Source organism: Nerophis ophidion, linkage group LG01 (genome assembly GCF_033978795.1).
Source record: "Nerophis ophidion isolate RoL-2023_Sa linkage group LG01, RoL_Noph_v1.0, whole genome shotgun sequence".
Classification (NCBI taxonomy): domain Eukaryota; kingdom Metazoa; phylum Chordata; class Actinopteri; order Syngnathiformes; family Syngnathidae; genus Nerophis; species Nerophis ophidion.
The window spans coordinates 10,800,247-10,823,734 of NC_084611.1; the positions used below are offsets into that span (position 1 = coordinate 10,800,247).

The 23,488-nt window shown below is 43.3% G+C and overlaps 1 protein-coding gene and 1 non-coding gene across 2 annotated transcripts in view; one reads left to right on the plus strand and one right to left on the minus strand.

Moving 5' to 3' along the window:
- adamts3 (ADAM metallopeptidase with thrombospondin type 1 motif, 3) overlaps positions 1-23,488 on the minus strand; it is a 487,969-nt gene that overhangs the window by 397,859 nt on the left and 66,622 nt on the right. The gene's annotated exons all lie outside the window — the stretch shown is intronic.
- trnas-aga (transfer RNA serine (anticodon AGA)) lies at positions 11,211-11,292 on the plus strand. The gene has a single exon. It is a non-coding gene; the product is annotated as a tRNA-Ser (tRNA).

The following is a 23,488-nucleotide window of genomic DNA, read 5'->3' on the forward strand; positions in this document are numbered from 1 at the left end:
GCCGCTCTGCCAAAAACAACACACGGGATTCAGCTGAAGGGCTCCAGTTTTTCAGAAACAGCCTCTTTCAGTCCAAACCTCTTAGAGAGCTCGCTATGCACGTGAAAAGAAAAAAAAAGGAAAAAAAAAAAAAAACTTAAGGTGCTGGCTTGAGGCAGGACAGTGGCACCTTTCACCCCGGGTGTTGTTCAAAGGTGTGTTTGCTTTCAGAAATGTGAGCAAACCTTCGTCATCATTAGCTGCCATTTTCACCCCCGAGCTTGAAAGCGACACAAGTTGATTTCTTGTCGTTTGATTGGTGGGGGGAAGAGAGAAAAAAAAAAATCCGAAAATACCACCTCAGAAAAATAAACACGAGTAGTAAATCCTCAAATTTGGGAGCTAAACATATTCGAGCGGCATATTTCCGTCGGATAGTTCTTTCATAATAATTGAATAATTTGATTTAATGTTGGCGTCTTGGAGCAATGGGAGCAGAGGCGCTGATGTTGCTCCAGTCCAGAGAAGTGCGACATGACAAGGCCCACCTCCTCCGCAAAGTATGAAAACAGGAGTTCAGAACACTCCACAGAAGGATCCGCATTAAAAACAACAAGGATGTTTTAACTAACGCCACAAGTGTGGATTGTGTTTTCACAAACACAGTGATCCCAAACACTCATGTTCCGACAAAGCAGGGACATCACCGGCTTATTTCGTGTTAAAAAACTAAATCCGGAATTCAGAACATTATAGATAAGGAGCTGCATTAAAAACAACAAGGATGGTTTAACTAATGCCAGAAGTGTGGATTGTGTTTTTACACACAGTCATCCCGAACACTCTGAAACTCCAACAAAGCGGGGACATTGCCGAGTCGACTTCGCCGCCTTATTTTGTGCTGAAAAACGGAGCTCAGAACATTCGACAGAAAAATCTGCGTTAGAAACAACAAGGATGTTTTAACTAATGCCGCATTAAAAACAACAAGGATGTTTTAACAAATGCCACAAGTGTGGATTGTGTTTTCAAACACACACACACAGTGATCCCAAACACTCATGTTCCTACAAAGCAGGGACATCCCCGAGTCGACTTCGCCGGCTTATTTCGTGTTAAAAAACGAAAACCGGAATTCAGAACATTACAGATAAGGAGCTGCATTAAAAACAACAAGGATGGTTTAACTAATGCCAGAAGTGTGGATTGTGTTTTTACACACAGTCATCCCGAACACTCTGAAACTCCAACAAAGCGGGGACATTGCCGAGTCAACTACGCCGCCTTGATTCAGGTTGAAAAATGAAAAACGGAGTACAGAACATTCCACAGAAGGATACGCATTAAAAACAACAAGGATGTTTTAACTAATGCCACAAGTGTGGATTGTGTTTTTACACACAGTAATCCCAAACACTCTGACGTTCTTACAAAGCGGGGACATCGCCAAATCGACTTTGGCGCCTTATTTCGTATTGGAAAACAAAAAACAGAGTTCAAAACATTCCACAGAAGAATCCGCATTAAAAACAACAAGGATGTTTTAACTAATGCCACAAGTGTGGATTGTGTTTTTACACACAGTCATCCCGAACACTCTGATGTTCCTACAAAGCGGGGACATCGCCGAGTCGACTTCGCCGCCTTATTTTGTGCTGAAAAACGAAAAACGGAGCTCAGAACATTCGACAGAAGAATCCGCATTAAAAACAACAAGGATGTTTTAACTAATGCCACACGTGTGGATTGTGTATTCACACACAGTCATTCCGAATACTCTGACGGTCCGACAAAGCGGGGACATCGCCGAGTCGACTTCGCCGCCTTATTTCGTGTTGTAAAAACGAAAAAAAAAAAAAACAGTTCTGGACATTCCACATAAAGATCTGCATTAAAAACAACAAGGATGTTTTAACTAATGCCACAAATGTGGATTGTGTTTTCACACACAGTCATCCCGAACACTCTGATGTTCCTACAAAGCGGGGACATCGCCGAGTCGACTTCGCCGCCTTATTTTGTGCTGAAAAACGGAGCTCAGAACATTCGACAGAAAAATCCGCATTAAAAACAACACAGATGTTTTCACTAATGCCACAAGTGTGGATTGTGTATTCACACACAGTCATTCCAAACACTCTGACGGTCCGACAAAGCGGGGACATCGCCAAGTCGACTTCGGCGCCTTATTTCGTGTTGAAAAACAAAAAACGAAAAACAGAGTTCAAAACATTCCACAGAAGAATCCGCATTAAAAACAACAAGGATGTTTTAACTAATGCCACAAGTGCGGATTGTGTTTTTACACACAGTCATTCTGAACACTCTGATGTTCCTACAAAGCGGGGACATCGCCGAGTCGACTTTGCCGCCTTATTTTGTGCTGAAAAACGGAGCTCAGAACATTCGACAGAAAAATCTGCATTAAAAACAACGAGGATGTTTTAACTAATGCCACAAGTGTGGATTGTGTATTCACACACAGTCATTCCGAACACTCTGACGCTCCGACAAAGCGGGTACATCGCCGCCTTATTTCGTGTTGAAAAACGAAAAAAAGAAAAAAGTAGTTCTGAACATTCCACAGAAAGATCCGCATTAAAAAGAACAAGGATGTTTTAACTAATGCCAAAAGTGTGTATTGTGTTTTAACACACAATCATCCCGAACACTCTGACACTCCAACAAAGCGGGGACATTGCCGAGTCGACTACGCCGCCTTGATTCAGGTTGAAAAATGAAAAACGGAGTACAGAACATTCCACAGAAGGATACGCATTAAAAACAACAAGGATGTTTTAACTAATGCCACAAGTGTGGATTGTGTTTTTACACACAGTAATCCCAAACACTCTGACGTTCTTACAAAGCGGGGACATCGCCAAATCGACTTTGGCGCCTTATTTCGTATTGGAAAACAAAAAACAGAGTTCAAAACATTCCACAGAAGAATCCGCATTAAAAACAACAAGGATGTTTTAACTAATGCCACAAGTGTGGATTGTGTTTTTACACACAGTCATCCCGAACACTCTGATGTTCCTACAAAGCGGGGACATCGCCGAGTCGACTTCGCCGCCTTATTTTGTGCTGAAAAACGAAAAACGGAGCTCAGAACATTCGACAGAAGAATCCGCATTAAAAACAACAAGGATGTTTTAACTAATGCCACACGTGTGGATTGTGTATTCACACACAGTCATTCCGAATACTCTGACGGTCCGACAAAGCGGGGACATCGCCGAGTCGACTTCGCCGCCTTATTTCGTGTTGTAAAAACGAAAAAAAAAAAAAACAGTTCTGGACATTCCACATAAAGATCTGCATTAAAAACAACAAGGATGTTTTAACTAATGCCACAAATGTGGATTGTGTTTTCACACACAGTCATCCCGAACACTCTGATGTTCCTACAAAGCGGGGACATCGCCGAGTCGACTTCGCCGCCTTATTTTGTGCTGAAAAACGGAGCTCAGAACATTCGACAGAAAAATCCGCATTAAAAACAACACAGATGTTTTCACTAATGCCACAAGTGTGGATTGTGTATTCACACACAGTCATTCCAAACACTCTGACGGTCCGACAAAGCGGGGACATCGCCAAGTCGACTTCGGCGCCTTATTTCGTGTTGAAAAACAAAAAACGAAAAACAGAGTTCAAAACATTCCACAGAAGAATCCGCATTAAAAACAACAAGGATGTTTTAACTAATGCCACAAGTGCGGATTGTGTTTTTACACACAGTCATTCTGAACACTCTGATGTTCCTACAAAGCGGGGACATCGCCGAGTCGACTTTGCCGCCTTATTTTGTGCTGAAAAACGGAGCTCAGAACATTCGACAGAAAAATCTGCATTAAAAACAACGAGGATGTTTTAACTAATGCCACAAGTGTGGATTGTGTATTCACACACAGTCATTCCGAACACTCTGACGCTCCGACAAAGCGGGTACATCGCCGCCTTATTTCGTGTTGAAAAACGAAAAAAAGAAAAAAGTAGTTCTGAACATTCCACAGAAAGATCCGCATTAAAAAGAACAAGGATGTTTTAACTAATGCCAAAAGTGTGTATTGTGTTTTAACACACAATCATCCCGAACACTCTGACACTCCAACAAAGCGGGGACATTGCCGAGTCGACTACGCCGCCTTGATTCAGGTTGAAAAATGAAAAACGGAGTACAGAACATTCCACAGAAGGATACGCATTAAAAATGACAAGGATGTTTTAACTAATGCCACAAGTGTGGATTGTGTTTTTACACACAGTCATCCCAAACACTCTGACGTTCTTACAAAGCGGGGACATCGCCGAGTCGACTTTGCCGCCTTATTTCGTGTTGAAAAACGACAAAAAAAAAAAGTATTTCTGGACATTCCACAGAAAGATCCGCTTTAAAAAGAACAAGGATGTTTTAACTAATGCCACAAGTGTGAATTGTGTTTTTACACACAGTCATCCCGAACACTCTGACATTCCAACAAAGCGGCGACATCAACTTCAACTTCGCCGCCTTATTCTGTGTTGAAAAAGCCATTTTTTAAAGTGGCAGTAGAGTGGGAAAACAAGTTGATTTCATATGCTTATTTGTGTTTCCAAATCCAATTGAGTTTACAATCCAGAAAAGAAGTGAAAACACTGTTTAAACATCGCAAAACGCCACAAATTCAGTCAGCCATTTTGAATATTAGATTTGATTAGACATTAGACATTATTGATCCACAAAGGAAATTGTTCAACACAGTAGCTAAGTCACAAATAATGAAAAGTGTAAGTATGGAAAAAATAATGCAGGTATATAGTAGACTAAAAATGTATCGTAGTAGCAATATAAAATATAACATACATGTAATATTTACATATTTTTATTGCACCATGTACAATATAACATTATATGTAACAGCTGCAGCATAAAAATAAAGAGTAGATCCAGCAGAAAATATACATCAAAAACAGAGAGGGATCAGTTAATAGACTGATATCATCTATTGCTGTATGGCGAGTGATTATACAGCTGGATGGAATGGATGGATGGATATTCTGCTCCGAATATCTTATCAGATTAGTCATACTGGAAATACGCAAAAATTATGTGGCGTTTATCTTTCACAATCCCTATGTAAGATAAGAACACACATGCTTGGCTTTTGTTATGCATTCAAAATTGTAAATAAATAGCTAACAATTGACTCAGCTCTCTACTCTCAACTCTCTAAAAAACATCCGGAAACCGCCAACAATATTCCGTTTACATGTCATGACATGAAAATTAACCAAATAAAAGCAATATTGTTATTATAGGTGCAAACGCAGACGGAGTATATTAGCGGCGCATTGATAGCAGTGAGCTAATGCTAGCTTAGGTTGCCACTGTTGACACACTGCTTGGTCTCGAACTTGCTGAAAGTAAATTCTAGATTATAATTCATGCATCTCTCACCTACAGACCCCAAAAGACGCTTGTTGCAGCAACTTTTTAAAACCTCCTTGAAGATTTCAATTGAGTCTTTATCTAAACGGAGTCATGCGAGCAGCCCGTCTGCCGGCATCCCGGCGAGAGCAGAAATATCAAAGTAAGTGTTTGTTTTACATTGGTTTAATATGGTGAGATTGTACGTTTAACTTTAGCAACTAAAAATGCTACAGTGTTTCAGTAAAGCTACTTATAAAACGTATTGCTCATCCTCCTTGTATTCAGGCTCAAAAATAAAAGGATTTGGATCATAATTTGTCCCAAAGTATTTGTGAAGTGAATTACATTTATTTAGCGCTTTTCTCTAGTGACTCAAAGTGCCTTACATTGTGAAACCCAATATCTAGGTTACATTTAAACCAGTAAAGGTGGCACTGGGAGCAGGTGGGTAGAGTGTCTTGCCCAATGACACAACGGCAGTGACTAGGTTGGCAGAAGCGCGGATCGAACCTGGAACCCTCAATTTGCTGGGACGGCCACTCTACCAACCGAGCTATACTACCCTGTCTCTCACAAAGGCTTGCTTGATTAGCATTGTTGTCGATGGGAAGGGATCTTTGGTTCCTAGGGCGACGTCACGCGATCACGTGACCCGTTAACGCTCAAAATGGCTCGGGAATCTCTGTGAGATTGATACTATTTTGTCATAAATCATATATATATATATATATATATATATATATATATATATATATATATATATATATATATGATAATAGCTTCAATAGAGAGGCAATTTGTTTTTCCACTCTACTCCAACTTTAGGAGCAGTGTGAAAAGGATTTCGTTGCGAACTCAGGGGTCTTTGAAATGTTGACTTATCCGCCCTATTTCGTGTCAAAAAAGCCAACATAAAATGGCAGGAATGACTTTATTTGCGAAATCAGGGGTCTTTGAAATGTTCAAAAACACCAGACCTTTTTTTTAATATACTTTGTGCTTGAATTTAATCAAAACAATCGAGAATGACACGGACGAGCTCGCAAGTTAGGGTACAGCAGCAGATAGACGACTTTACGCTGTTAGCATACCATACTATACTAATTGTATTTATAAAGCCCTTTAAAAACAACCATTGTCAGGTTCAAACACTGATGACATCTATTAAACAAGACAAGAAGCAAGGAATCAAACAGAGACAGAATTCAATTTGGCTCCATGAGGAGAAACATGCAGACACTGTACCCTTGAAGTGTTCTCACACGCTCTCACAAAAGACTGCACGCCTCCTCTTTTATTTGGACTTTCCCTGATTACATGGCAACAGCTGTTTCTAAGGGCCATCGTGATGCGGGGTTTGTTCTCCCAGGAATGCAGACGGGCTACGGACACAGCGTGCAGGTAGGGAATTATTTATTTAAGAAATAAATCGAACAAAAACGTGCTCATAGTATGGAAGGCAAAAACCAAAGGGGGCTAGCGTGGGAGCTAGCAAGCAAAAGAGCCTAGTGTGGAAGCTAGCAGGAATCAAAAACGGTGTCGTCTGTTGCATAAAGCAAATTAGGAAGCTAGACCGAGTGAGGCCAGGACACAGACTAAATAGCCCTCTGATTAGTGCCCGGACAACAGGTGAGCGTCCCGAATTAACCAGAAGCAGGTGAGCGCATCTGCTGTCATGGCAACTGAACAAACAAAATCAAGAGATGCTGAAAACACAAATGACTAGACAACGTAAACAGACTATGATCCGGGCAGCGGATCATAACAATCGCCTTTGATTACAAACAGTTCAAAGAAAATGGTCGCCTGGAGGGGAGTCTGGTCCTGCTTCCTCTCCGCTTTGTAGTTCTCGGGTCAAGACCAAATCCTTCCGTGGATTACACTACTTTAGCCATCCCAAAAAATTAAACTCATTTCCTGTTATTACTTGACCAAAGCATTGTTCAACCCATCCTTCCGTACTGTTCCACATGTTTTTTCACCATGCTTTCTGTAACCAACCGGACCAAACTCACACGCATTACAAACATAGCAGCTAAAATTATCGGCCTACCCACACCCAACATTTCAGATTCAAACCACAGGTCCATCATTGGACTGGCAAACACAATAGTCCAGGATATAAGGCACCCACTACACAAATACATCATCCCACTACCAGGTACAGAACCATCAAAATGCCGGAGGGCCCGCCTCAGGGAAAGCCTTATCCCTGCAGCTATAGCCGCTCTTAACCAGGCCCGGCCGACCTGTCTGACAAAGCCTGTAAATGCGTTGGTCATGTTTGATGTCTTTTTGTCATTTTTGTTTTGTGATGTGTAATGTCTATATGTTTGACTGTAGGGCAGTGAAAACGAATCTCCCCAACGGGGACCAATAAATCTAAATCTAAAAAATATATATATATATATATAAAGAAACATTACACCTTCATGTTGCTTCCCATCCTACACAGTGGAGTTTTACAAGCCTTCTTCTTGGTAGGATCAAAGACCGCTTTTGTCCTCTTGCCGGGAACTCAAGACAACACAAAGTTGTGTGATAACTTCAATACAATTATTCTGAAAACCACATTTGAAAGGTTTCTCATTGTCATCCCATTGGGTTGTTTTTTTCTTGCCCTGAGGATGTTGTCGTGGCTTGTGCAGCCCTTTGAGATACTTGTGATTAAGGGCTCTATAAGCAAACATTGATTCGACCGATTGAAAAAACTAAGGGCTGCACACCACAAACAATTAGGGAAGTACAGGCAAAGGACAGACTAAAACATATTATTTGTATATTCATATTTACGTTAGGTTAACACAAACATTTTTTCATCCCTACAAGCCTGTTTCGCAGGTTAACAGGCTTGTAGGGATGAAATAGCCTCTGTGATATATCCTGAGCTAACGTATATTCCGCTCTACCCCGGGAATTGAGCACTGTATAACGGATAAACCCAGGTAACCTCGACAAAAACTGCAGATAATTACCTTAAGAGCAATGTGTTAGGTAAAAGACAGTTAAGAAGGTAAAAATCGGTTTGAAAAAAGTTCAAAGACTTGCTGGGTTAAAAGCCAGGGATTTTTTTAGAAGGGAGACAAAGAAGGTTTCAGAGTTCCATGTGCTATCAGACCACACGCTATCTACGAACATGCTAAACTAAAGACGTGTTTGTCGCCATTATGTCACAGAGCATCAAACCAGGTCACCACTTCTTCAAAAGGCAGTTAAGAAGGTAAAAATCGGTTTGAAAAAAGTTCAAAGACTTGCTGGGTTAAAAGCCAGGGATTTTTTTAGAAGGGAGACAAAGAAGGTACCAGAGTTCCATGTGTGATCAGACCACACGCTAGCTACAAACATGCTAAACTAAAGACGTGTTTATCACCATTATGTCACAGAGCATCAAACCGGGTCACCACTTCATCAAAAGGCAGTTAAGAAGGTAAAAATCGGTTTGAAAAAAGTTCAAAGACTTGCTGGGTTAAAAGCCAGGGATTTTTAAGAAGGGAGACAAAGAAGGTTCCAGAGTTGCATGTGCGATCAGACCACACGCTATCTACGAACATGCTAAACTAAAGACGCGTTTGTCGCCATTATGTCACAGAGCATCAAACCGGGTCACCACTTCATCAAAAGGCAGTTAAGAAGGTAAAAAATCGGTTTGAAAAAAGTTCAAAGACATACTGGGTTAAAAGCCAGGGATTTTTAAGAAGGGAGACAAAGAAGGTTCCAGAGTTCCATGTGTGATCAGACCACACGCTAGCTACGAACATGCTAAACTAAAGACATGGTTGTCACCATTATGTCACAGAGCATCAAACCAGGTCACCACTTCATCAAAAGGCAGTTAAGAAGGTAAAAATCGGTTTGAAAAAAGTTCAAAGACTTGCTGGGTTAAAAGTCAGGGATTTTTAAGAAGGGAGACAAAGAAGGTTCCAGAGTTGCATGTGTGATCAGACCACACGCTAGCTACGAACATGCTAAACTAAAGACGTGTTTGTCACCATTATGTCACAGAGCATCAAACCGGGTCACCACTTCATCAAAAGGCAGTTAAAAGGTAAAAATCGGTTTGAAAAAAGTTCAAAGACTTGCTGGGTTAAAAGCCAGGGATTTTTAAGAAGGGAGACAAAGAAGGTTCCAGAGTTGCATGTGCAATCAGACCACACGCTATCTACGAACATGCTAAACTAAAGACGTGTTTGTCACCATTATGTCACAGAGCATCAAACCGGGTCACCACTTCATCAAAAGGCAGTTAAGAAGGTAAAAATCGGTTTGAAAAAAGTTCAAAGACTTGCTGGGTTAAAAGCCAGGGAGTTTTAAAAAGGGTCTTAAAGGGAGACAAAGAAGGTTCCAGAGTTGCATGTGCGATCAGACCACACGCTAGCTACGAACATGTTAAACTAAAGACGCGTTTGTCACCATTATGTCACAGAGCATCAAACCAGGTCAGCACTTCATCAAAAGGCAGTTAAGAAGGTAAAAATCGGTTTGAAAAAAGTTCAAAGACATACTGGGTTAAAAGCCAGGGATTTTTAAGAAGGGAGACAAAGAAGGTTCCAGAGTTGCATGTGCGATCAGACCACACGCTATCTACGAACATGCTAAACTAAAGATGTGTTTGTCACCATTATGTCACAGAGCATCAAACCGGGTCACCACTTCATCAAAAGGCAGTTAAGAAGGTAAAAATCGGTTTGAAAAAAGTTCAAAGACTTGCTGGGTTAAAAGCCAGGTTTTTATAAGAAGGAAGACAAAGAAGGTTCCAGAGTTGCATGTGCGATCAGACCACACGCTATCTACGAACATGCTAAACTAAAGACGTGTTTGTCGCCATTATGTCACAGAGCATCAAACTGGGTCACCACTTCATCAAAAGGCAGTTAAGAAGGTAAAAATCGGTTTGAAAAAAGTTCAAAGACATGCTGGGTTAAAAGCCAGGGATTTTTAAGAAGGGAGACAAAGAAGGTTCCAGAGTTGCATGTGTGATCAGACCACACGCTAGCTACGAACATGCTAAACTAAAGACGTGCTTGTCGCCATTATGTCACAGAGCATCAAACCGGGTCACCACTTCATCAAAAGGCAGTTAAGAAGGTAAAAATCGGTTTGAAAAAAGTTCAAAGACATACTGGGTTAAAAGCAAGGGATTTTTTTAGAAGGGAGACAAAGAAGGTTCCAGAGTTGCATGTGCGGTCAGACCACACGCTATCTACGAACATGCTAAACTAAAGACGTGTTTGTCACCATTATGTCACAGAGCATCAAACCAGGTCACCACTTCTTCAAAAGGCAGTTAAGAAGGTAAAAATCGGTTTGAAAAAAGTTCAAAGACTTGCTGGGTTAAAAGCCAGGGATTTTTTAAGAAGGGAGACAAAGAAGGTTCCAGAGTTGCATGTGCGGTCAGACCACACGCTAGCTACAAACATGCTAAACTAAAGACGTGTTTGTCACCATTATGTCACAGAGTATCAAACTGGGTCACCACTTCATCAAAAGGCAGTTAAGAAGGTAAAAATCGGTTTGAAAAAAGTTCAAAGACTTGCTGGGTTAAAAGCCAGGGATTTTTAAGAAGGGAGACAAAGAAGGTTCCAGAGTTGCATGTGCGATCAGACCACACGCTAGCTACGAACATGCTAAACTAAAGACGTGTTTGTCACCATTATGTCACAGAGCATCAAACCGGGTCAGCACTTCATCAATGACAGCTTTGTGTGAGGAAAATAAAGGCTTTGCTACACATCCAGTTTGCTACAGATGAGGGAGACGTGTTTTTTTTATAATTTTGCAAACGGATTGTGCCTGATTTTATCAATGCTAATCAGTTGTTGTGGCCGAGCGGTTAAGGCGATGGATTAGAAATCCATTGGGGCTTCCCCGCGCAGGTTCGAATCCTGCCGACGACGGGCTCTTTTATTGGTATTTGGCTTTGAAGTCCTGACGTGGGTTCTCTGCGAGTAGTTTGTTGTACACCATGTCCAAAGCCCTGGTTGTCCAAAGTCGGGAACCCGGGTGGACCACTCGCCTGTGCACCGGTTATGTTAGATCCACAATGGACAGGACTCTCACTATTATGTTAGATCAACTATGGACTGGACTCTCACTATTATGTTAGATCCACTATGGACTGGACTCTCACTATTATGTTAGATCCACAATGGACTGGACTCTCACACTATTATGTTAGATCCACTATGGACTGGACTCTCACTATTATGTTAGATCCACTATGGACTGGACTCTCACTATTATGTTAGATCCACTATGGACTGGACTCTCACTATTATGTTAAATCCACTATGGACTGGACTCTCACTATTATGTTAGATCCACTATGGACTGGACTCTCACTATTATGTTAGATCCACTATAGACGGGACTCTCACTATTTTGTTAGATCCACTATGGACTGAATTCTCACTATTATTCTAGATCCAATATGGACTGGACTCTCACTATTATGTTAGATCCACTATGGACTGGACTCTCACTATTATGTTAAATCCACTATGGACTGAATTCTCACTATTATGCTAGATCCAATATGGACCAGACTCTCACTATTATGTTAGATTCACTATGGACCGGACTCTCACTATTATGTTAGATCCACTATGGACTGGACTCTCACTATTATGTTAAATCCACTATGGACTGGACTCTCACTATTATGTTTGATCCACTATGGACTGGACTCTCACTATTATGTTTGATCCACTATGGACTGGACTCTCACTATTATGTTAGATCCATTATGGACTGGACTCTCACTATTATGTTAGATCCACTATAGACGGGACTCTCACTATTTTGTTAGATCCACTATGGACTGAATTCTCACTATTATGCTAGATCCAATATGGACTGGACTCTCACTATTATGCTAGATCCACTATGGACTGGACTCTCACAATTATGTTAGCTCCACTATGGACCGGACTCTCACTATTATGTTAGATCCACTATGGACTGGACTCTCACTATTATGTTAGATCCACTATGGACTGGACTCTCACAATTATGTTAGATCCACTATGGACTGGACTCTCACTATTATGTTTGATCCACTATGGACTGGACTCTCACTTTTTTGCTCGATCCACTATGGACTGGACTCTCACTATTATGTTAGATCCACTATGGACTGAATTCTCACTATTATGCTAGATCCACTATGGACTGGACTCTCACTATTATGTTGGATCCACTATTGACTGGACTCTATTATGTTAGCTCCACTATGGACTGGACTCTCACTATTATGTTAGATCCACTATGGACTGGACTCTCACTATTATGTTGGATCCACTATTGACTGGACTCTATTATGTTAGATTCACTATGGACTGGACTCTCACAATTATGTTAGATCCACTATGGACTGGACTCTCACTATTATGTTTGATCCACTATGGACTGGACTCTCACTATTTTGCTCGATCCACTATGGACTGGACACTCAGTATTAGGTTAGATCAACTATGGACAGAATTCTCACTATTATGCTAGATCCATATATCGGACTCTCACTGTTATTTTAGATCCACTATGGACTGAATTCTCACTATTATGTTAGATCCATATATCGGACTCTCACTATTATGTTAGATCCACTATGGTATGATTCAAACATCTTTATTTTTTAGTGTTTGTCTCTTTGGGTGGCTCGTTGCTGTGACTTTCGAACAGAGGTAAACCAAGTGTTGGGCCACCAAAACAACATGGCTACTGCACAGCAAACTGAGTATGCAAAGGGTTTAGATCTTACCATTTAAAGCAGATATAAGCAAAAAAATAAACAATTGTGGAGGGGGGCGTGGCCTGGCGGCCTGCCGCAGAACAGAATGTGCAAGGACCGACCTCGAAGACTGCGACAGGTGAGTGGATGGCCCAGGTGGGCCTTGGTATCTAATCACTGTCGCCTTTATGAGCAGCAGCCAGGACAAGACACGTGGTTGGAGTTGGACTTGCTGATGAGCGGATGCAAGAGGAATAGACGCATTGCTGGAAAGCAGAAACCTATTGATTTATGCAAATAAACCAGTGTTACACCCTAAATTCCGGCCTCTCCCTGCAGTGTGTGGCGGTCTGCAGAACCCACTAGAGGGCAACCTCCACAACTATGCAATGGAATATATCCCTATATTAATCGAATGATTTCCGGGATTATCTGTCAGTCGCGTTACCAGACATAAACTATCCAATCCAATCCACTTTATTTGCATAGCTCATTTAACCAACATAAATGTTTCCAAAGTGCTGCGCAACAATATCAAAAACAATATTCAAATATTATCCTTAGCTCCACCAATGACTGAATGAAAAATAAAACCAACATAAAAACAATATAAAAATAAACGTGATTAGGAAATAGAAAATTAAATCTTACATTATTTGGTTGTTGAGTCCTTTTGTTCATCTTGTTTGTTCGTGGACTCTTCCGACTCTTTTCTTGCCGATTGTATTGTACCATATGTCCCGGCAAGAAATCTGCGTTCAAAGGACTCCGGCTTATTAGTGATTCCCAAAGCCCCAAAAAAAGTCTGCGGGCTATAGAGCGTTTTCCGTTCGGGCTCCAGTACTCTGGAATGCCCTCCCGGTAACAGTTCGAGATGCTACCTCAGTAGAAGCATTTAAGTCTCACCTTAAAACTCATTTGTATACTCTAGCCTTTAAATAGACTCCCTTTTTAGACCAGTTGATCTGCCGTTTCTTTTCTTTTTCTTCTATGTCCCACTCTCCCTTGTGGAGGGGGTCCGGTCCGATCCGGTGGCCATGTACTGCTCGCCTGTGTATCGGCTGGGGACATCTCTGCGCTGCTGATCCGCCTCCGCTTGGGATGGTTTCCTGCTGGCTCCGCTGTGAACGGGACTCTCGCTGCTGTGTTGGATCCGCTTTGGACTGGACTCTCGCGACTGTGTTGGATCCATTGTGGATTGAACTTTCACAGTATCATGTTAGACCCGCTCGACATCCATTGCTTTCTTCCTCTCCAAGGTTCTCATCGTCTTCATTGTCACCGACGTCCCACTGGGTGTGAGTTTTCCTTGCCCTCATGTGGGCCTACCGAGGATGTCGTGGTGGTCTGTGCAGCCCTTTGAGACACTAGTGATTTAGGGCTATATAAGTAAACATTGATTGATTGATTGATTTTCAAAACAGTCATTATAATCTGCAAATGTGTCTTTGTTGAGTGTCTGTGCTGTCTAGTAACCGTGTAATACTCTTCCGTATCACTAGGTGGCAGCAGGTAGCCAATTGCTCTGTATATGTCGAGAACGTGGTATGTCGTAGTCCCAATATGCGGTAGGCAGTGTGTAGGTAAAAAGGTATCCAACGCTTAAACCAAAAATAAACAAAAGGGGAGTGCCGCTAAGAAAAGGCCCATCCATCCACCCATTTTCTACTGCCTATCTCAGCCACAATCGGGCGGAAGGCGGGGTACACCCTGGACAAGTCGCCACCTCCTCACAGGGCCAACACAGATAGACAGACAACATTCACACACTAGGGCTAATTTAGTGTTGCCAATCAACCTATCCCCAGGTGCATGTCTTTGGAACTGGGAGGAAGCCGGAGTACCCGGAGGGAACCCACGCAGTCACGGGGAGAACATGCAAACTCCACACAGAAAGATCCCGAGCCTGGATTTGAACCCAGGAACTTCGTATTGTGAGGCAGACGCACTAACCCCTCTGCCACCGTGAAGCCCCGCTAAGAAAAGGCATTGAAGCAAAACAAAGCTGAAACTGAACTAGCTACAAAATAAACAAAAACAGAATGCTGGACGACAGCAAAGACTTACTGTGTGCGGAGAAGACGGGGTCCACAAAGTGCATCCGTACGTGACATGACAATCAACGATGTCCCCACGAAGAAGGAGTACGTCCGCACGATTTAGTCTTGATTGCGAAAACAAAGCAGGTGCGGCGAATAGCATTCAAGGAATGCATGAAACTATAACAGGAAAATACCAACAAAAGAGGAAAAGCCACCCAAATAGGAGCTCAAGACACAGGAAAACACCAAAAAAACTAAAAATTACTTACGGCGTGATGTGACAGGTGGTGACAGTACACCTACGTTGAGACAAGAGCTATTTTGATGCATGGTTGGTTATGGTTTGAATTCATATCCAACAATTGCAAGAACAATTTAATTTTTTTTAGGTTTTCTGCTGGTGGTTTGCCTCGGAATTTTTCCAATGACAAAAATGTGCCTTGGCTCTCAGAAAAGGGTGAAATATACTCACTTATCGTGTTAAGTAATGCCAGCTAAGAGCTATCTAAGAGCCACATCTGGCTCTAGAGCCATAGGTTCCCTACCCCTGTCCTAGCCCATATGCTAGTTAGCTCTTTGTTTAGCCTTTTTCTATCCAGTGTTTTGTTATTAGCCTGTTTTTACTTAAATAAATCCTTATGTCTTACCTCCACGCTGTGTCCGTTGCTCGACTGCATCCAGGAAGAGCATCACGATGCTACGAAGGCCTAACAAAAAAAACGGAAAATATACCTTGTTGCCTAGAGGTCATTCTACACCACAAAACAGATGGAGGTCTACAACTTCTTGGTGTGTGTCTGAGTCAAGGAAATTGGTGCCAAGACTCTCCCGGATTAATTTGCATCTTTTTTGCTCGGGTTGAGGTTAGAGTTCATGATTTAACTTCACGTCTGGAGTCAAGTTTGTTGTTGTTGTCGGCGCCTTGCACAGAGTATGCCTGTTTTTCCCGGTCTTCATGGAAATGATATCATGAAATGATTAACGTTGAAAAACTTGTTTCCTCAGTAGAAGCATTTAAGTCTCACCTTAAAACTCATTTGTATACTCTAGCCTTTAAATAGACTCCCTTTTTAGACCAGTTGATCTGCCGTTTCTTTTCTTTTTCTTCTATGTCCCACTCTCCCTTGTGGAGGGGGGTCCGGTCCGATCCGGTGGCCATGTACTGCTCGCCTGTGTATCGGCTGGGGACATCTCTGCGCTGCTGATCCGCCTCCGCTTGGGAAGGTTTCCTGCTGGCTCCGCTATGAACGGGACTCTCGCTGCTGTGTTGGATCCGCTTTGGACTGGACTCTGGCGACTGTGTTGGATCCATTATGGATTGAACTTTCACAGTATCATGTTAGACCCGCTCGACATCCATTGCTTTCCTCCTCTCCAAGGTTCTCATAGTCATCATTGTCACCGACGTCCCACTGGGTGTGAGTTTTCCTTGCCCTTATGTGGGCCTACCGAGGATGTGGTAGTGGTTTGTGCAGCCCTTTGAGACACTAGTGATTCAGGGCTATATAAGTAAACATTGATTGATTGATTGATTGATTATTCGTAGATTACACAGTTAAGTACACATTCCGTACAACTGAAGTGAAGTGAATTATATTTACATAGCGCTTTTCTCTAGTGACTCAAAGCGCTTTACATAGTGAAACCCAATATGTAAGTTCCATTTAAACCAGTGTGGGTGGCACTGGGGGCAGGTGGGTAAAGTGTCTTGCCCAAGGACACAACGGCAGTGGCGGAAGACACATATGACTGTCGCCCCCTGCGGGGTGGTGGGAGTACTGCACACACGATCAACCCTGGTTTAAATGGTTTTCATCAGGCCTGTGTGGGCCGGATGGAGGCCACTAGTTGACTCCAGTAGATCAGTGGTTCTCAACCTTTTTTCACTGTCAACATTTTTTTAATTCAAGTACCCCCTAATCAGAGAAAAGCATTTTGGGTTGAAAAAAAGAGATAAAGAAGTAAAATACTGCACTATGTCATCAGTTTCTGATTTATTAAATTGTATAACAATATTTTGCTCATTCGTAGTGGTCTTTCTTGAACTATTTAGAAAAAAACATATAAAATCTTCAGCTCTCGCTGGATCGGTTCGCAGCCGAGTGTGAAGCGACCGGAATGAGAATCAGCACCTCCAAGTCCGAGTCCATGGTTCTCGCCCGGAAAAGGGTGGAGTGCCATCTCCGGGTTGGGGAGGAGACCCTGCCCCAAGTGGAGGAGTTCAAGTACCTTGGAGTCTTGTTCACGAGTGGGGGAAGAGTGGATCGTGAGATCGACAGGCGGATCGGTGCGGCGTCTTCAGTAATGCGGACGTTGTACCGATCTGTTGTGGTGAAGAAGGAGCTGAGCCGGAAGGCAAAGCTCTCAATTTACCGGTCAATCTACGCTCCCATCCTCACCTATGGTCATGAGCTTTGGGTCATGACCGAAAGGATAAGATCACGGGTACAAGCGGCCGAAATGAGTTTCCAGGTCTCTCCCTTAGAGATAGGGTGAGAAGCTCTGCCATCCGGGAGGAACTCAAAGTAGAGCCGCTGCTCCTTCACATGGAGAGGAGCCAGATGAGGTGGCTCGGGCATCTGGTCAGGATGCCACCCGAACGCCTCCCTAGGGAGGTGTTTAGGGCACGTCCAACCGGTAGGAGGCCACGGGGAAGACCCAGGACACGTTGGGAAGACTATGTCTCCCTGTTGGCCTGGGAACGCCTCGGGATCCCCCGGGAAGAGCTAGACGAAGTGGCTGGGGAGAGGGAAGTCTGGGTTTCCCTGCTTAGGCTGTTGCCCCCGCGACCCGACGTCGGATAAGCGGAAGATGATGGAAGATTCCCCAGGCACTGCTTCCTCATAGGAAGACGTGTTGGTGGGATTGAGGAGGTCTTCAAAGTATTCCTTCCACCTATCCACAACATCCGCAGTTGAGGTCAGGAAATTGGAAATACTAAATATTAAAAGTATATCAAACAGACCTTTAACAAAGTGGTCACTGCAAAGTCCTGCGTTCTTCGATTCCGCCTTCTTAGTCTTGAGTGCGAGCCATTTTTATCGTCGTCTTACGTAAAATCCTGCACTTTTCCGCCCTTCTTGATTATCTCTCCAGGAACTCTGAAGAAACTTTTATCCTTTTTGTGATTTAAACGACATTGGACCGATATCCCGCATCCATGTTGGATCGGTACATGCCTATGGCATACAAGTTGCATACAGCGAGTGTAGAGTTAGCATGTGGCTGACATAGCTATGCGTTTGTTACGTCTCGTCTCGATTACTGTAACGTATTATTTTCGGGTCTCCCCATGTCTAGCATTAAAAGATTACAGTTGGTACAAAATGCGGCTGCTAGACTTTTGACAAGAACAAGAAAGTTTGATCACATTACGCCTGTACTGGCTCACCTGCACTGGCTTCCTGTGCACTTAAGATGTGACTTTAAGGTTTTACTACTTACGTATAAAATACTACACGGTCTAGCTCCAGCCTATCTTGCCGATTGTATTGTACAAGAAATCTGCGTTCAAAAGACTCCGGCTTATTAGTGATTCCTAGAGCCCAAAAAAAGTCTGCGGGCTATAGAGCGTTTTCCGTTTGGGTTCCAGTACTCTGGAATGCCCTCCCGGTAACAGTTCGAGATGCTACCTCAGTAGAAGCATTTAAGTCTCACCTTAAAACTCATCTGTATACTCTAGCCTTTAAATAGACCTCCTTTTTAGACCAGTTGATCTGCCGCTTCTTTTCTTTTTTCCCCTATGTCCCCCCCTACCTTGTGGAGGGGGTCCGGTCCGATGACCTTGGATGAAGTACTGGCTGTCCAGAGTCGAGACCCAGGATGGACCGCTCGTCGGGACCCAGGATGGACCGCTCGCCTGTGTATCGGTTGGGGACATCTCTACGCTGCTGATCCGCCTCCGCTTGGGATGGTTTCCTGTGGATGGGACTCTCGCTGCTGTCTTGGATCCGCTTTGAACTGAACTCTCGCGGCTGTGTTGGAGCCACTATGGATTGAACTTTCACAGGACCATGTTAGACCCGCTCGACATCCATTGCTTTCGGTCCCCTAGATGGGGGGGGGGGGGGGGGGGGGGGTTGCCCACATCTGAGGTCCTCTCCAAGGTTTCTCATAGTCAGCATTGTCACTGGCGTCCCACTGGATGTGAATTCTCCCTGCCCACTGGGTGTGAGTTTTCCTTGCCCTTTTGTGGGTTCTTCCGAGGATGTTGTAGTCGTAATGATTTGTGCAGTCCTTTGAGACATTTGTGATTTGGGGCTATATAAATAAACATTGATTGATTGATAGTGTTGCTAACGCCGGAGTCCTCCTGTCCCACTCTTCAATGTTACGTCGTCGAACGCGATAGTTGATATCGATCACGTTGGACAATTGCAGAGGTACAGAATATATGTGGAAAGTGGATAAAGTACGAGGGCTGTGAATCTTTGAGCGCCACACAATTCGATTCGATTCTTGGGTATACCAATTCTATCCAGAATCGATTTCTCGATTAAAAACGATTCTCATTTCAAAATTGATACTTTAATAACGTTGGTTGGTCCGATTACGGTTTTGCTGTCATGATCCGTGGTCGGGATCATGTTTTTATTATGTTCTGTTAGTTTTGGACTCCCTTACTTCCTTTCTTGTGCACTCCTGCGTTTATTTTGGTTCACCTGCCTCTGGTTAGTGGTCGGCACGCTCAGCTGCTGTCAACCACTAATCAGAGAGCTATTTATTCACCTTGCTCGCCACGCTCAGTCTGGCGTCATTGTTTGCCACATGCCCCTGTTACGTGAGTTTTGCCTTGTCTCTATCCATCCATCCATCTTCAACCGTTTACCGGAATCGGGCCGCGGGGACAACAGCTCCAGCAGAGAACCCCAGACTTCCCTCTCCAGAGCAACATTAGCAACTTCCTCCTGGGGGATCCCGAAGTGTTTCCAGGCCAGAGAGGAGATGTAATCCCCCATCTGGTCCATTGCCCGCCGCGGGGTCTTTTCCCAGTGGGATTTGCAACGAGGACCTCCCTAGGGAGACGCTCGGGAGGCATCCGCACGAGATGCCTGAACCACCTAAGCTGGCTCCTTTCCAAGCGAAGGAGAAGCGGCTCTACTCCGAGTCTCTCTCGGGTGACTGAACTTCTCACCCTATCTCTAATGGAGATGCCAGCCACCCTTCTGAGAAAATTAATTTCGGCCGCTTGTATCCGCGATCTTACTCTTTTGGTCATGACCCACACTTCATGACCGTAGGTGAGAGTAGGAATGAAGATAACTCAGTAAACCGAGAGCTTTGCCTTCTGGCTCAGCTCCGGTTTCGTCACAACAGTGCGGCAGAGAGACTGCAATACTGCCCCAGCTGCTCCGATTCTCCGGCTGATTTCCTTCTCCATCTTTCCCTCCCTCGTGAACAAGACCCCGAGATACTTAAACTCCTCTACCTGGGACAGAGTCTCCTTCTGTACCTGGACCCTACAAACCATCGGTTTCCTGCTGAGAACCATGGCCTCAGATTTGGAGATGCTGATCCTCATTCCAGCCACTGAACCGATCCAGTGAGAGCTGAAGGTCAGGAACCGAAGGGGCCATCAGGACCACATCATCCGCAAAAAGCAGTGATGCGACCTTTAGCCCTGCGAGACGTATACCGTCTCCACCATGGTCACGACTCTGCCTAGAAATCCTGTCCATGAAAGTCACAAACAGGATAGGTGACAAAGCGCAGCCCTGGCGGAGACCAACCCCCAATGGAAACGGATCCGCCTTGTCTGTAGTTTATGCTAAGTGTTAGCCTCTGTGTTTCCCTGCGCTAAGTTTTTTGCCTTAGCTTCGCGTGTGTTGGACACGCCTGTGTCAGAACTTGGACTTTTAGGCAGTTTACTGCGTGGATTGTTTTCCCGAGATGCGAAAAAACTGGACCGGACATGGCGTGAAGGTGAATAAATTATTGAATTCGCGCAAAAGGCGGAAATAAAAAAACTTGGCTAAGGAACAAAACTTACACTTAAAGTTGACTATGGGCAAGAAACAAAAGACTCGGTAAACGTGACATGCATAAACAAAAACTTACTTGGAAAAGCATGGAACTACGGCATGGAATGAGCATAGAACAAGTGATGACGCCAGGCCGACTACCTGGCGACTGCAGGCTCAAATAGTCATGTGATGATTGAAAACAGGTGCATGAGTCCAACACGTGAGACAGGTGGAACTAATGGTCGTCATGGTGACAAAACAAACATGGATGCGTGAAAACAGGAACCGATGGAATTTTTAACCAAACAGAACATAAATAAACAAAACATGATCACAAAACATGACAGCTTGCCTTTGTTGTTTGCCTATATTTTGTAAATTGGATGATTTATGAGGAATAAATCATATCCTACCTCACGATTTTGTCGGGAGTCGTCCGTCCGCATTTTGGGAGGACGGACCCCGCAGTAAGCTGCGACCCGAACCGTGACATTTGCACACTCTTGGCATTCTCTGGATGGGCTTCGAGAGATAGTCACCTGACTTTACTGGTGTCATAGTTTTGATGCCTTCAGTGACAATCTACAATGTAAATAGTCATGAAAATAAAGAAAACACATTGAGAAAGTGTGTCCAAACTTTTGGTCTGTACTATATATGTGTGTATATATACATATATATATACGTATATATATAAATTCTTCAGGACAATCTAAAATCATCAGCCCGGAGTTTGGGTCTTGGGCGCAGATCTATGGTTGTCATGATCTATGGTTTGGATCATATTTTATGGTATTTTCTGTTTAAGACTCCATAAGCTCCTGTTTGCACTTCCTTGTTTGCTTTGTCACCATGGTTACTCATTGTGTTCACCTGTCTCTGATTAGTGCTCGCCCACTCACCTAATCAGAGGCAATATTTAAGCCTGTCTTTGCCAGTCAGTCAGTCTGGCTTCATTGTTTGCGTCACGCCGCCTTTGCCAAGTAAGTTTTCTTGTTCCATGCCGTAGCTTCTGTTAAGTCTTAGCCTTACGTGTATTAGGCAAGCTTGCCTTTTTGTTCTTTGTCTCTATGTTTGGTACTTGGTTGATTTATGTTAAATAAATCAAATCCTACCTTCACGCCTTCGTCCGGAGCCGTCAGTCTTGCATTCCGGGAAAACAATCCTTGCAGTAAGTGGGGCAAGAAAGTATTTAGTCATCCACCGATTTTGCAAGTTCTTCCACTTAAAATGATGACAGAGGTCTGTAATTTTCATCATAGGTACACTTCAACTGTGAGAGACAGAATGTGAAAAAAAAAATTCGGAATTCACATTGTAGGAATTTTTAATAATTTATTTACAAAATTATGGTGGAAAATAGGTATTTGGTCAACCATTCAAAGCTCTCACTGATGGAAGAAGGTTGTGGCTCAAAATCTCACGATACATGGCCCCATTCATTCTTTCTTTAACACGGATCAATCGTCCTGTCCCCTTAGCAGAAAAACAGCCCCAAAGCATGATGTTTCCACCCCCATGCTTCACAGTAGGTGTGGTGTTCTTGGGATGCAACTCAGTATTCTTCTTCCTCCATACCATGAATTGATTAACGTGGACCCCGACTTAAACAAGATGAAAAACTTATTCGGATGTTACCATTTAGTGGTCAATTGTACGGAATATGTACTGAACTGTGCAATCTACTAATAAAAGTATCAATCAATCAATCAAACTCCAAACACGACGAGTTGAGTTTATACCAAAAAGTTCTATTTTGGTTTCATCTGACCACATGACATTCTCCCAATCCTCTGCTGTATCATCCATGTGCTCTCTGGTAAACTTCAGACGGGCCTGGACATGCACTGACTTAAGCAGGGGGGCACGTCTGGCACTGCAGGATTTGATTCCCTGTCGGCGTAGTGTGTTACTGATGGTAACCTTTGTTACTTTGGTCCCAGCTCTCTGCAGGTCATTCACCAGGTCCCCCCGTGTGTTTCTGAGATTTTTGCTCACCGTTCTCATGATCATTTTGACCCCACGGGATGAGATCTTGCGTGGAGCCCCAGATCGAGGGAGATTATCAGTGGTCTTGTATGTCTTCCATTTTCTGATAATTGCTCCCACAGTAGATTTTTTAGCACCAAGCTGCTTGCCTATTGTAGATTCACTCTTCCCAGTCTGGTGCAGGTCTACAATTCTTTTCCTGGTGTCTTTTGACAGCTCTTTGGTCTTGGCCATAGTGGAGTTTGGAGTCTGACAGTTTGAGGCTGTGGGCAAGTGTCTTTTATACAGATAACAAATTTAAACAGGTTCCATTAATACAGGTAACGAGTGGAGGACAGAAGAGCTTCTTAAAGAAGAAGTTACAGGTCTG